This window comes from Vicugna pacos, unplaced genomic scaffold, assembly GCF_048564905.1.
Source record: "Vicugna pacos unplaced genomic scaffold, VicPac4 scaffold_200, whole genome shotgun sequence".
Lineage (NCBI taxonomy): Eukaryota > Metazoa > Chordata > Mammalia > Artiodactyla > Camelidae > Vicugna > Vicugna pacos.
In genome coordinates this window covers 125163-142338 of record NW_027328879.1, presented here as the reverse complement: position 1 = coordinate 142338, position 17176 = coordinate 125163, and positions in this window count along the sequence as shown.

The following is a 17176-nucleotide window of genomic DNA, read 5'->3' as shown; positions in this document are numbered from 1 at the left end:
ATAAGTTTAAATTATTTCTGTCTCTCCCCTTAAATCTACAGTCAGTGAAACGATCTCATCTGAACAAAAATATCTACAACACAAAACAATACTGCAGAACGCATGTGTACAGCTGAAGTTTGGTGGGCTAAAACACATAAAGAATACTGAACTGAGGGAAGAGCAGATTTGGGGAGGCCCCCTGACTAGGATATCTGAGTCCACATGTTCAGAGAACCCAGTAGAAACAGGTTCTCAGTGGTTCACACAGCTTCAGCCTCAAACTGCACCAGTACTCATGATCACATTTAACTAGGAGGGAGCCAAAATGGAGACAGAAATTCCATCCTTCAGACACTCAGACATTCATGACACTGTCCCTAATCCCCATTCACAGTGGTGGAAACAAGATACCTTGCAACACTGGACATGGCAAAGGCTCCTGCGTGATTCCAAATACCCACCTGTCTTTACACCATTCCTCAGTGTGTACACTGAGTCTCAAGTGATGTAAGATATAAGGAAGGATTCACCAGTCCAGTGACAACAGTGGCATTAACTACCAGAGATGTCTAAGAAGCGATAATGTAAGCAATCTTTTATCCAGACAGTAGCAACTGAAAATTGACATTTTGAATTATTATCAGAGGTAGCTTAGGTAAGTAAAACCAAATATTGTGCAATATTGCAATCTACCAGAAAACAAAAGCAAGAACTCCAAATCCCTAGCTGTTATTTAGTGTCATCAGAGCAATAATTTCCCAAGAGCATGACCAATTTCAGTAGCAGCATATGGCACACACACACACCGATACACACAGGCACCGACACAGATGCAGACACACACTCACACGCTCATGCACCCACACTCGTGCGCACACACACACACGCACACACACAATGTCAACCCTGCAGCAAACAAACTTAAAGTCATATAATATTGCAATATATCTAAAAGGAATCCAGAGAGATGTCATACGCAAACTCAATACAAAAAACAAAACTCAGAAAGCAGTTTAGTGAGCTCAGTATTAAAATAAATGATGATAAGGAATACATTACTGAAGAGACTGAAACTATAAAATAACCCAACATTATTGGAGGGCCAGATGAACTTAGTAAATGAGATGAAGAATGCAACAGAAAGCATTGGAAGAAGACTGTCTTTGTGGAAGAGAGATTAGCAAACTCACCAATACAAAACTAGAAATGAAAGGAGATGACAGAGATACAAGATATTAAAAAGTTAGGAAATTCTACAGTAGCTGTCAGACTTCTTCAGGAAGTGCACATTAGAATGAAATCCTGGAGGGAGAAGAAAGTTAGCAGGCTGTTGATGGTTTATTTAAAGAAGTAATTGTTGATAACTTCCTGAACATGTGTAAGGAACTGATATACAAGTCCGTGAGCCAACAAAACACCAATAACTTTAAGACAATGAGACCTGATTTAAGATATGTCATATGCAAATTGGCAAGTCAATGACAGAATAAAATTTTAAAAGCAGCCAATAAGTTATGATAATCTACAAAGGAACCCCCATTAGGCTATCAGCAGATTTCTGAGCAGAAAACATATGCCAAGGTAAATAAAATGACATTTTCAAACTACTGAATTAAGAAATTTCTCACCTAAGAATACTATACCTTGCACAGTAATCTCTTACGTATAAAGTTGAAGCATTTACCAGGCAAACAAAACCTGAATGAGATAAAAAAAACAAAACTGAGACACCTTACAAGAGGTACAGAAAAATGCTATTCTAAGAAAAATAAAATGGCAAAAATAAGCAAAACTTTGAACAAAATACTAAGCAGAGACCACGAGAAAGATGCAATTGTTTCTTTGGGTATGTTTTTAAATGCTACTTTTCTATATGGATTAAAGAGTGAAAAATAGGAAATCATTTGCAATAAATATAGATACACCAATCTGGTAAGATGTTCACAACAGTAAAAGAAATAATTTTAGTCAGTATTCTTGAAACGTAAAGAGTAAAAATAAAACAATATTAAAGGAAGATGCTATCAGCAGAAAAAGGACTAAATTATACATGAGATGTTTTATTTTTATTTGAAGTACAGTAGATGTACAGTTTTGTGTAGTTTCAGATGTACGGCATAGTGATTCCAAACCACTTTGTGAATTATATTGCATTATAAATTATTACAATAATTGCAACATTAATTATTATATGTTATTGTGTATAATTCCCTGATCCATACAGATTACCCTTGTTGTTTCTCTCCTTTATGTATACTACTTTTTATCTGTCAATGTCTTACCATTAAATAGTCTTTCACTTCCAATTTGCTAAACATAAATTTTTCCCCATATCTTTCAGTCTGCTTCAGGCTTTTCTATCTAATCTCTCTGTCTTCCTACCATGTCTCTATCTATCTATCTATCTATCTATCTATCTATCTATCTATCTATCTATCTATCTATATATATCTATGTATCTATCTATCATGTATCTATGTATCTATCCTTCTATCTAACTATTTATCTGTCATCTATCAATTGATAGCTATAGATAGATGTACAGAGATATGAGTTATTCTTTATATTACACATATAAATTATATTATATACTTTTGCCTTTGTCTAAGTTACCTCACTAAGCACAATATTTACTAGGTCCATTCATGATGCTGAAATAGCAATGTGTTGTACTTTTTCATGGCTGAGTAATATTCCATGGCATATTTATAGAAACATCATATATTCTTAAGTCCATAGTCTACTGTGGACACTTGGATTGATTCCCTGTCTTGCATAATATAAACAGTACTGTTGTGAACATTGGTTCTTCTCAATTTAGTGTTTTTCCCCAGATTTTTCCTAGGAGAGGTATTACTGGGTCATATGGTAGTACTCTTTTTACTTTTTAAATAATCTGAATACTGTTTTACATAGCAGTTGTACCAATTTACATTCCTACGAAAGTGTAAAAGAGATTTGTTTCCTCCATATATTCTCTAACACTTTGTATTTGTACTTTTTAATAATAGCCATTTGACCAGTGTGAAGTGATACCTAATTGTGGTTTTGATTTGCAATTACAAATAATTATTAATGTTGAACATTTTTAACACTTGCCTGTTACACATCTTTATGTTTTCTTTGGAAAAATATTAACTCAGGCACTCTGCTCCATTGTTTTATTGGGTTTTTGTTTTTCACTTTGAGTTGGGTAACCTAAATCCATGTAACATCTATTAACCTACATCTATTAACCCCTGGTCACTTGCATTGTTTGCAATTATATTCTCCAATTACACAGACAATGTTTTCATTTCATTGATAGTGTCCTTAGCTGTGCAGAAGTTTTCAAGTTTGTTTAGGTCCCATTCGCATATTTTTGCTTTTATTTCTTTTGCCTTAGGAGGCAGATATAAGAAATTATTCCTATGATATATATCCAATATGGTATCACCTATATCCCCTACTAGCAGTTTTTTAGTATCAGGTTTTACATTTAGGCCCTTAATAAACTTGGAGTTTATTTTTGTATATGATGTCAGGGAATGCTCTCATTTCACTGTTTTACATGTAGATGTCCAGCTTTCCCAACACAATCCATTGACGAGACTGTCTTTTCTCCATTGTGTACTCTTGCCTCTTTTATCATTGATTCATTACTCATAGGTGTGTGGAATTATTTCTAGGCTCTCTATCTATTTTTATTGATTATATATCTCTGTCAATGCCATGCTGTTTTTATTACTGCAGGGTTGTAGTATAATAAGCTATTCGGGAGTTTTATACCTCCAGATTTCTTGTTTTTTCTCAAGATCATATTGGCAATTTTTAAAGGTTTCATGTAAAACTTAGAGTTATTTATTTTCTGGTTCTGTGGGAAATACTACAGCTTCGTAACAGGAATTGCACTAAATCTATAGGTTGCTTTGTGTAGTACAGCCATGTTAACAATATTAACTCCTTCAATCCAAGAGCACAAGACATCTTTCAATTTCTTTGATTCATTTTAATTTCTTTGTCAATGTTTTTTAATTTTCAGTGTTTAGATCTTTCATATATATGGTTACATTTATTCCAAGATATTCAGGGTGATGTGATTTTAAATAGTATTTCTTTCAACATCCATTTTAGGGTATCTCATGATTAATATGTAGAAATGCAAGAGAATTCTTTAAATTAGTCTTGTACCTGGCTCCCTTGATGAAATTTTTATTGTTCATAATAGTCAGTGTGAAGACCTTAAGACTCTATGTAGATTGTTACATCATCAGTACTGGTGACAATTTTGCCTCTTTCCATTTTGCATTTCTTTTACTTCTTTTCCTTTCCTTTTCCTTTCTTCTTTTACTGTGGAACAGAAGTGCTGTGAGTAGAAATCAATGTGTTGTTCCCTAATTTACCAAGAATGCTTTCAGCCTTTCCCCTAAGTATTATAAATTGTTATAAATGGCCTTTATTATGTTGAGAGATGTTCCATTGTAGTCCCTATTACGAGAGTTGTGATCATGAATGTATGTTGAAATTTGTCTAATGATTTTTCTGTGTGTATTGACATGGTCCTGTGAATTTTGTCCTTATTTTATTAAATATGTGTCATGCTGATTGACTTGTGTATGTTGAACCATCCTTGTGACTCTGGAAGGAATCCAACTCATCATCGTGTATTATCCTTTCTATGTACTGCTGGATTAGTTTGTTGATATTTTTTGTGGATTTTTGAATGTATATTCATCAAGAATATTGGCTTTACATTTTCTTTTTATTTTTTGTTAGTGTCTTTGACTGGTTTTGTTATCATGGTATTGGTGGCCTCATAGAATTACTTTGGGAATTTTCTTTCCTCCTTCATTTTTTGAAATAGTTGGGAGGAAAGTGGTTTTAGAGAAGGCAACCAGATATTGTGTTCAAAGGGTATTTTTAATATCATAGATTTTATTTAACTTATACTGATTGCTCTTTTCAAGTTTTCAGTTTTCTTTTTATTAAGTGTTGGCAGGATGTACGTTTCAAGAAATTTGTCCATTTCTTTAAGGTCGTCCAGTTGGTTGTCACGTAACTGCTCAGAGTGCTTTCATAATCTTTTTTTGTATTTCTGTAATATCAGATTTTATTTCTACTCTTTCATTTATTATTTTGTTTGGGTCAGCACTCTGCATTTCTTGAAAAACCTGACTTTATGCTTGTCAATTTGTTAATGTTTTTAAGAAAAAAAAGCTGTTGATTTAATGATTTTTAATTTATTTTTTAATTTTTTATTTATTTTCAACCTAATCATTAATGATTTCTCTTTCCACTGCCTTTGGGTTTGTTTGTTCTTATTTCTAGTTATTTTGGGTGGAAAGCATGGTCCTTTGTATGAGGTGTTTCTTTTTCCTTGTAGAAGGTCTGAATTGTTCTAAACTTCCCAGTTAGATTTCCCTTCACTGCATCCCATACGTTGTATGAAGCTATTTTCATTGTAATTTGTTTGCAGGTATGATTTTATTACCTCTTTGATTTCATCATTGACCTTGTTTTATTTTAATTTTTTAAAGGATGTGGTTTAATCTCATGTTTGTGGTTTTCCTGGTCTTCTTTCTAGAATTGATGCATAGTTTCATAATTTTGTGTATGGAAAAATATTTGCTGTAAACTATATTTGCTTAAAGATCCTGAGGCTCTTTTCATGACATAATAAGTGGCTAATTCCTTAGAAAACATCCTGTGCACACTTGAGAAGCTTTTGTGTTCTCCTTTTCTGATGCAGTGTCCAATAGTTCATTTTGGTTCAAATTATCTAATATGCCATTAAGACCTCTGTTTCCTTACAGATATTCTTTCTGAATGATATGGCCATCAGAATAGTGAGGTGTTAAATTCATCTGCTATTATTGTTTTATAATGAATTAATTACTTCATGTCTACCAATATTTCTTTTCATACTTAGGATCTACGGTGTTGGGTCCATATATACTTTAATGAAAATAATACCCTATATTTTGTTGATCTCTTTTTTTAAGTAATCTCATATTAATCTTTCATTGTGAATGTAATTTTGGAACATATTTTGTATGATTTGAGCATTACAAACTGCATTTTATTGTCTTTTCCATGAAATATCTTTTCCATCTATTTCCTGGCTGTGTTTATCTTCCACCATAAAGTGAGACTTTTTTTGGAGGGAGGCCAATATGTTGGAGTGGAAGGATGCTTGTAGCTCACCCTTTCTCACAAATGCACCAAGACTCATCCAAAGACCCACTCAGCTAAACAGAGGACCTGATGAACTCTGATGGAACATTGTACTCTTCAAAAGATAAAAATGCAAAAAATCTGGAAGAAGAAAAGGAGGAAAGAAAGAAGAAAATGCAACACAGATTGGGACAGTTCCCACGGGGAGGGAGCATCTTAGAAGCACTGGTGCTCACTCACAGTGTCTCCCCTCTTCAACTGAGAGTTCGGCAGGATGAAAGGGGAGCCTCCAACGATTGGATCTCTACAGAGAATAAGTTGACTGACAGATCTAAGTTAAAAAGGAACAGGGGAACCCTCTGTCACCAACCCCAAGATGAATCCTGGCAGCTGAGTGCAGGGCCATGTGCAAGAGCTGGATGGCAGATGGGGATGGCTGCACTGAGGTAGCTTGGGGAAATGGAGGGGGCTGTGTGTCATTGCTGAGGGTGCACAGGGCAGAACAACCTGGGCCCTCCATAAATCTACAAGGCAGACGTGCCCTGGGAGGGGAAAGGTGCATTCCCCATTTTTGATAATCCACAAAAGTTTCTAGGTGAAGAGAGCTGGGGCGCAGACGACAGCCACCATACCCTCTGGTGCTTTGCACCCAGGTGGCAGCGGGAGCAAAACCTGCATCCATTCCTAAGGACTTAGCAGCGTCAAGCGACAGATGGGGCTTGTCTACAGTCTGAGGCAGATAGGATACTTCTGTCTTATTTCCTCAGAGAACTTGCTCTGCCAAGACAAACAAGGAGCAGTGTTTTGGCCTAAACAGGGACAGGTCTGTTCCTCAGTCTACCTTGAGCCCAATTCAGGTGTGCAAACCCGAGGCGGAGCGTACAGTGGCACAGAGCAGTGGCGAGACCGGCACCATGAGGGGGCTGGTGGCCTCCCACGTTTTGAGCTGGAACGCAGCCCCTGACCATGTGGCTGTGAGTGAGCATGATGCCCAATCCTGCCTGGTCAGTTTGAAACATCTGACTGCAGCATTGGGCAGGGCAGTGACAAGCCAGCCCACAATAAATAGAGCTGCTCTGGAACCAGTGTTGGGAGTAGGAGCGATCTGCTTGCTAACAGGCCCTGGGAGCAGCACATATGAGAACTCCAATGGAAGGCCTCTGGAAAAAGTAAGCTGAGCTTCCAAACAGGATCAATACAGAAAGACTTCACATTAAAAGTACACAGTCACCAGGAGGACACTAACTACCCCCTTGTTTTAATCTGTTTTTACCTGTTCCATTTTCTATTATCCTTTTAATTTTTACATCTCAGGCAATTATTTATACCCCATTTTAATCCCTTTGAAATTTTTAAAAATATATTTAATATTATTTTTCAAAACTCTGCTTTAACTTGCTTTTCTATTATTCATTTACAATGTCTTCAAACCTTTATTTCTCCCTCCTTTAATATTCTTTATCTCTCTCTCTCTTTTTTCTCTTTTCTAAGTTGCATTTCTACATAGCATTAGTTAGATAAAAACCTTTAGGACCACAGTAGATAAATAATAATCCATAAACCACAGTGCCAGAAAGGTAAGACCAAGATGAAAAAGCAAAGAAACAATTCCCAATTAAAAGAAAAAGAGAAATTCCTTAAAGAACAATCAGTGAATTAGACATCAATAACCTACTAGGTCAAGATTTCAAAAAAAGAGTGATCAAATTATTGAATGAAATAAAAGGTAGTGTTAAGCGATATAAAATATGTTAAAAATGAAATGGAAGCTATAAAGAAGAACCGAGAAGTATATGTAAAACCATTGACTGAGATGAGGAATGATCTAAAGGTTTTGCAAATCTGAATAGAGAACTCAGAGGAACAAATTAGTGACTTAGAAGATAGGACAATAGAAAACACACAATCAGAATATCTACATCAGAAACAATGAGAAACAATTGAAAAAGGCATAAGAGACTTATGGGATAATAGAAAGCATGCCAAACTTGCCATGATAGAATTCCCAGAAGGGGAGGAAAGATCAAAGGGGATTACAAAGGTGTTTGAAGAAATCATGACTGAGAACTTCCCAAACATATGGAAGGAATCAGATATCCAAGTAAAAGAAGCTCAGAGTGTCCCAAACAGGAAGAACACAAATACACCCAAACCAAGACATATAATTAAGATTGCCAGAGTAAGGGATAAAGAAATAATCCTAAAGACAGCAAGAGAATAGCAAAGAGTGAGTTACAAGGGAATCCTCATAAGGCTCCCAGCTGATTTCACTACACAAATACTACAGGCCTGTAGGGAGTGGAAAGATATATTTAAAGGTCTGAATGAAAAAAAAAGATATACCCTAGGATATTTTAACCAGTAAGCCAATAATTTAGGCTAGAAGGAGACATAAAGAATTTCACAGACAAGAAAGAGCTACAAGAGTTTAGCAAAACTAGACCCATGCTAGAAGAAATATGGAAAGGTCTACACTAAATATAAAAGCAGCAGGATGCTTCAGAAATTTAAAACTCACAGCTGGAAAGGTGATAACTCATGAATTACAAATAAAATACACAAAAAATTTTAAAAGAAGACATACAAATCATTGAGATAGGGAGAGGGAGGAAGGAAAATAGAGAATTTTTTTTTTGGTCTTTCCGTTTAAAATTATTTGTTCTCAATAGGATGGGTTTGAGATCATATTACTAGCAGTTTAATAAAAGCAGTTATAATAATGGTCAAAACACTTATAAAAGTGGTAACAACAAGACAAAAACTTATCAGGGAGTCACTAAAACTAAATAAACTACATGATACTACATAGGAAAATGACCAAACCATAAAAGAAAGATGAAAGGAACAAAGAGGAAATACCTAATCAACTGAAAAGATAAGGTCATAATGGCAATAAACACAAACCTATCATCGATTATTGTAAATGTAAATGTATTAAATGCTCCAGTCGAATGTCATAGAGTGGCATGCTAGATAATAAAGCAAGAACCTTCAATATGCTGCATACAAGAGACCCAATTAAGAGAGAATGACACATATAGATCGAGAGTGAAAGGATGGAAAAGGTTATTCCATTCAAATGGAAAAGCCAAAAAAGCAGGTGTTACAGTACTAATTTCAGACAAAATAGTCTTTAAAACAAAGGCCATAAAGAAAGATAAAGAAGGACATTTTATAATGATTGAAGGAGTGATACAAGATGAGGATAGCACACTCGTTAATACATATGCACCAAATTGAGAAGCACCTAAATATATAAAATAATTACTAACAGATATAGAGGGGGATAGTGATGGGAATCTAATAATATTTGGAGATTTGAACACTGCATTAACATCACTGGACAGATCATCACGACAGAAAATAAATTAGGCAACAGAGAAGTTAAATAGTACAATAGAAATATTACACTTGTTGGATTTTTCAGAGCATTGCAGCCCCCACAAAATAGGATATACATTCTTTTCAAGGGCACATGGGACATTTTCCAGGATTCGTGATATATTTGGGCACAAAAGAAACCTCAGCAATTTGAAGAAGAAAGAAATTACCTCAAGCATATTTACTAACCACAATGCCATGAAGCTAGAAATCAACAAGAGAAACAAAGGAGAACAAAAAGAAATCAAGGAGGTTAAACAATATGTTATTAAAAACCAATGGGTCAATGAAGAAATCAAAGCTAAATTGAAAAAGTACCTTGAGACAAAAGAAAATGAAAGCAAAACCAAACAAAATTTATGGGACACAGCAAAAGCAGTGCTGAGAGGGGAGTTTATAGTGTTACAGGCCTGCCTGTATAAAGAAGAACAATCACAAAAAAACAATTTAAACCACCAGCAGAATGTACTAGATAAAGAAGAACAAAAAACCCCAAATGGCAGCAGAAGGAAAGAAATCATAAATATTGGGGAGGAAATAAAATAGTAATTAAAAAGAACATAGGAAAAAAATCAACCAAAGCAAAAGCTTGTTTTTTGAAAAAGTAAATAAAATCAACAATCCTCTGTCCAAACTAAAAAAGAAGGAAAGAGAGAGAGCACAAATTAGCAAAATAAGGGAAGAGAACTGAGAAATTACAACAACTAAAAATGAAATACAGGATATCATACGAAAATATTATTAAATCTATATGGAAACAAACTGGATAACCTAGAGGAGATGGACAATTTTCTGGAAACATACTGTCCACCAAGACTGAATCAAGAAGAAACTGACCCCTTGAACAAGCAGAGCACTAGAAATGAAATCAAAATAGCAATATAAAACATTCCTACAAATAAAAGTCCAGGACCGGAAGGCATCACTGAGGACTTCTACTAAACATACAAAGAAGAACTCATACCAGTACTTCTCAAACTCTTCCAGAAGATTGAAAAGGAAGGTATACTCCCAAATTCATTCTATGAAGCCACAATCACCCTGATACCACAACCAGGCAAAGACACTACCAAAAAAGAGGATTATAGGCCAATATCACTGATGAACACAGATGCCAAAATCCTCACCAAAATAGTAGCAAATAGAATCCAACAACACAGATAAAACATTATACATCATGAGCAAGGGGGATCATGCCAGGGACACAGGGGTGAATCAACATATGCAAATCAATCAGTGTAATACAGCACATCAACAAGAGAAAGGACCAAAACAAAATGATCTTCTCAATAGATGCAGCAAAAGCATTTGTTAAAATTCAACACCCACGTATGATAAAAACTCTCACCAAAGTGGGCATAGAGGGAACATATCTCAGCATCATGAAAGTTATAGATAACAAACCTACAGCCAGCACAGTACTTAATGGTGAGAAAGTTAAAATTTCCCACTAAAATCGAGACAAGTCAAGGATGCACTCTATCACTACTCCAATTCAATATAACCATGGAAGTCCTAGTCACAGCAATGAAACGAGAGAGAAGTAAAAGGGATTCAAATTGGAAAAGAAGAGGTAAAAGTCTCACTATTTGCAGATAATATGTTACTATATATAGAAAACCCTACAAGATCCAGAAAAAAACTACTACAGCTGACCAAAGAATTCAGCAGCAAAGCAGGTTACAAGATTAAGGTTCAAAAATCACTGGCATTTATCTATTCTAACAATTCAGATAATACTATAGAGCTACAGTCAACATGACAGCACTGTATTGGTAGGAAAACAGACATATAGGCCAATGGAACAGAATAGAGAGCCCAGAAATGAACCCAAAACTTTTGGTCAATTAAACTTCAACAAAGGAGGCAAGAAAATGCAATGGAATTGAGACAGCCAATTCAGCAAATGGTGTTGGGAAAACTGCACAGCAGCATGTAGCTAGAACACTCCCAATGAAGCTAGAGCACCATACACAAAAATAAATTGAGAATGTATCAAAGACTTAAACATAAGACAAGATACAATATATCTCCATGAGGAAAATATACGCAAAATGTTATCTGATATAAGATTCGAAAATTTTCTCAAAGAAATAAAAGCAAGAATAAACAAAATAGACCTAATGAATCTTACACGCTTCTGCATAGTAAAGAAACCAGAAGTGAAGCAAAAAGACAACGTATGGAATGGGAAAATAAATGTGCATGTGAAAGCTACAAAGGCTTGATCTCCAGAGTATATAAGCAGTTCATCCAACTGAATAAGGAAAAATAAACAACACAACCCAAAAATGGGCTGAAAAACTAAACAAGCAATTCTCCAAGGAAGACATACAAATAATCAAAAGACACTTCAGACAATGCTCAATATCACTAATTATCAGAGAAATGCAAATCAAAACTACAGTGAGTTAACACCTCACAATAGTCAGAATGGCCATCATTCAAAAATTCACAAATGACAAATGCTGGAGAGGCTGTGGATAAAACGGTACCGTCCTTCACTGCCGGTGGCAATGCAGTTTAGTTCAGCCACTGTGGAAAGCAGGATGGAGATCCTTCAAAAGCCTAGGAATAGACTTACAATATGACCGAGGAATCCCGCTCCTGGACATAAATCCAGAAGGAACCCTATTTCAGGATGACACCTGCACCCCAATGTTCATAGCGAGCACTATTTACAATAGCCAAGACATGGAAACAGACTAAATGTCCATCGACAGTTGGCTGGATAAAGAAGAGGTGATATATTTATACAATGGAAGATCAGTCAGCCATATAAACCAACAACGTAATGCAATTTTCAGAAACATGGGTGCTCCTGGAGATAATCAGTCTAAGTGAAGTAAGCCAGAAAGAGAAAGAAAAATACCATATGAGATGGCTCATCAGTGGAATCTAAAAATAAAAAAACAAAACAAAAAAAAGCACAAAATTAAAAGAGAAATAGACTCACAGACATAGAATACAATGTTTTGGTTGCCAAGGGTGTGGGGGTCAGGGAGAGATAGACTGGGAGGTCAAAATTGTAGAATAGATAAACAGGATTGTACTTTATAGCACAGGGAAATATATAAAAGTTCTTACAGCAGCTCAGAGAGGAAAAAATGGGACAAAAATATATATATGTTCATTGTAACTGAAAAAGTATGCTCTACGCTGGAATTGGAGAGAACTTTGTAAAATGAATGTAAACCAATAGAAAAAAGTTTAAAAAAAAAGAAAAAAGCATGATCCTAAATATTACAGGTGTAAATATAAATTTGAGAGAAAAAAACTATGCAAAAAAGTAGTAAAACCAAAAATTTTGTTTAATGTTTTCTTTTTAAGTTAAGCAAAATCAAAAAACCTCTAGCCTGATGTGTCATGAAGAAAAGAGAGATACTCCAAAGAAATAAAATATGAAATAAAAGAAGAGAAATAACAATTGTTAACTCAAATATACAAATAAGGGTTCATTTTGTCAACAATTACATACCAAAAAACTGGACAAATTAGAAAATGTAGGCAAATGTCTAGAAAGAGACCAAGATAAGGAGAAACAAATAATTTGAAAAAACTGATTACTAGAAGAAAGATAGAATCTTCATTTAAAATTATCGTTTAATATCAGTGCAGATTTAAACAGCTCCCGTGGAAAACTGTACAAAAATATAAAACAGGACTCATACTCTTCAAACTATTCAAAAATAGTGAAGATGTGGGAAACTCCCAAATTAATTATATGAAGATTTAATCACCCTGAGAGCAAAGCCAACAAACAAAGTACGGGCAAAGGGAATTTCAAGCAAATATATTTGATTGAATTAGACGCAAAAATTCTACAAAATATTTTTAGCAAACTAAATCCAGCAATACCTAAAATGAATCATACACCATGATCAACTAGGATTCAATGCAGGGTCACAAGAGAGGTTCAACATACAAAAATCAATTAGTTTGATACACCACATTAACAAAATGAAAAGGGAAAATGATGTGGTCATAAATCCATCAAAGTATTTCACAAAATTCAACATTTATACATTAAAACATCAACAACTGCAACAACAACAACAGAAACCTCTTATCAAAGTAGGATTCAGGAAATATATCTCAACATAACTAAAGTCATTAATTACAGACACACAGACAAAATAATATGCAAAAGTGAAAAACTGAAAGCCAAATAAAGGAATAAGACAAGGATGTCCACTCTTACCATTTCTATTAAACACAGTATGGGATGTCCTAGCAACAGCAATCGGACTAGAAAATAATTTACTCTTGTTGGATTGAATGAAGTAAAACTGTTATTTTAGATGACATGATTATCTATATAGAGATCCCTAAAGAATCTCCACACCGGAACAACTAAAACAAATAAAGACATTTAGCAAAGTTGCATGATTCATGATTAATATACAAAAACTGTCACATTTCTTTACCCTAAAAGTAAAATATTCCATAATTTTAAAAAATTCATATGAAATCAGATAAAAAATGAAAAAAAACCTGTGAAAAAACCAAGATAATAAAAGCAATAATACACTTATAAATAAATTTGGAGATGATGTAAAGAAATGGAAAGAAATCTCAATGTCTTAATATAGAGGAATTATTATTGTTAAAATATACATACTACAAATGATGTCTACAGATATAAAGTGATTCAGATCGAACTACATGATATTTTCCACAGAAATAAAAACAGTCCTAAGATTTGTAAGAAACTGCAAAGACCCAGAACTGTAAAAGGAACAATGAGGAAAAAGAACAAAGTTGGAGGCATAACCCATAATACTCCCAGGACCAAGAATATATTACAAAAATACAGTAATCAAAACAACACAATACCAGAAACCATACAAACATCTATATCACAGGAAAAGAACACAGAGGTAGAAATTAAACATCACACCTATGGTCAACTAAACTATGACAAAGGAAACAAAAATATACAATGCCTAAAAGACAGTCTTGAGCAAGAGATGTTGAGAAAGCTAGACAGCAACATGTAAATCAATGAAATTACAACACTGCCTTACACTGTACAAAAATAAACTCAAAATGTTTTAAATATCTGAATCTAATACATGCCTGAATAAAACTCCTGGAAACTAACATATGCAAAACAAGAGATAAATTGTAGTAAAATTTTCTTATGTCACTCTCCCAAGCTGAAAACAATAAAACAAAATAATCAAATAGGTCCTAATTAAACTTAAAATCTTCTACACAGCAAAATATACTGAATGAAAAGATGAACTTCCAAATGGGAGAACACATTAGGAAACAGTTCAGTCAACAAAGGCTAATTTCTAAAATACACACATCGTTCATACAACTCCATTTAAAATATCTACAAACAACTCAGACAGAAAATGAGCAGAAGACAATTTTCTAAAGAAGACACACAGATGATAAACAGGAATATAAAAACATGCTCACATTGCTAATCATTATACAAAGGCAAGACCAAAATAAAATAATGATTTACCTCACAATAGTGAGAAAGGCTGTCATCAAAATGTCTATAAATAATAAAGACTGTGGAGGTTGTTGAGAAAAACGGACTCTCCAAAACTGTTGATGGGAATGAAAATTGGTGCAACCACTTTGGAATCAGTATGGAAGCTACTTTAAATAATAAAATAGACCTATCATATGACCCATCAATCCCACTTCTGGTCATATAAAACATAAAACCTGAAAACAAAGAATCCTAGGGTAAAACATAAGAAGTATACTTGACTTAATATGATTCTTCATATGTCCTCTGGCAAGGGAAGAAGAAGCAAAACTAACAAAAGATGATTGTATCAGTCTAAACAGATTAACAATGAAGAAGAAATGATAAATAAAATGAAAAGTCAACAAACACAATGGGAGAATATATTTGCAAGTGATATTTTCAAATCAAGTGTTAATATACAAAATAAATGGCAAACTCATACACCACTACAAAAAAAGACAAAATAATCCAATTAAAAAGAATGTCCATAGGAACTGAATAGATAAATATAAATCAATTTTCTATAGAAAACATACAGTTGGCTATATCACACATGAAAATATGTTCAGAGTTATAAATTATTAGGAAAATCATAAACCAGAAATGAGACAAGACCTCAAACTTGTCAGAAGGCTCTCATCCAAAAGAAAATAAATAAATCTTGGTGAGATTGTGGAGAAAAAGTAACACCATGGACACCGTAGATAGGAATGCAAAGTATTGATTCCACTGCATATAAACATCAAATTTTCTTCATCCAGTTTTCTGTCAAGCGATGTTGGGTTTGTAGGTCCCTGACTGAAGGCTCTAGAGAATAAGCCCTTGGGCTGAACTGATAAACAAGTGTGAGGAATGTCACATATCCAGGCTGGATAAGAAATGTCCTAATCAGTGTATCGAGTATGGATGGCTGGATAGCCTATAATGGGTAAGATCCTCCAGGAGGACAACCTAAGACAGGCACAGCTGCCTGGATAAGAGAAGGCCTACTTAATGAAGTTCCGTGATGAACTTTAAAACAATCCTTGATCATTTAACATCCTGTGCTTACTGCAGGAGCATAGGGCATAAGTTGCTTAAGATTATTAACATTGTTATAACTTAGATGATATGTGAGGCATTGTGCATGTCCTATATAAACCCTTCTTCTAAGAATCAATAAACAGAGAACTGCTTCGCTTCTCTCCACACAGTTTTTGTGTGTATATGATATTGTGCCACTGACAGGGTTAATTTAATTTGTTCTGAGTGTCTTAAAAGGATGTTGCATTATATACAATGCTCTTTCTGCACCTATTGAGATGATTATGTGAGTTTTATTTTTCATTCTATTAGTGTGGCATGTCACCTTGATTGATTTGAAAAATTTGTAGTATCCTTAAACCCAGGGATAAATCCATTTACTCATGAATGTGTATGATACATTAAATGTTTTGTTGAAAATTTTGGCACATATGTTCATCAGGGTTTATATTCTATATTTTGCATATAATTTCCTTTCTAACATTGTAATGCAAATAAAGCTGGCATCATAAAACTAGTTTGGATACTTTCACCCACTTCAAAATCTTGGAAGATTTGGGGAAGAATTGGTGAAAATTGTCTTTAAATGTGTGATAGAATTCACCAGTAAAGTCATCTTGTAAATTTTTTCTGGTTTGGGAGGTTTGGAATACTGATTTACTCATGCACACTTTTGCTCTATTTAATTTTGTAATTTCTTCTTGATTCAGTATTGGAAGACATATGATTCTGGGAATATGTCTTTTGTTCTAGGTCATTCAAATTGTTGGCTAGTGGAAATTTCTTCTGATGCTATGCACCTCTACACATCTACAGTATCTTCTCTTTTATTTCTAATTTTATTCGAGTCTTTATTTTCTTAGCCAACCTAAACATTTGTCCACATTTTGTTTAAAAGAAACAGACTTAGGTTTTATTTTTATCTTTTCAATAGTTTCTCTTGTTATTTCCCTTACTCTCATTCATTCAATTTTCTTTATTCTTTCTGTTTTCTCCTAGTTCTTGATGTGTAAAGTTATGTAGTGTGATTTTTGTATTTCTTTTATTATTAAATATGATTTATTTATTTATTTATTCATTTATTTATTTATTTATTTACTTACTTATTTACTTATTTATTCATTTATTTATCTTTGAAGTACT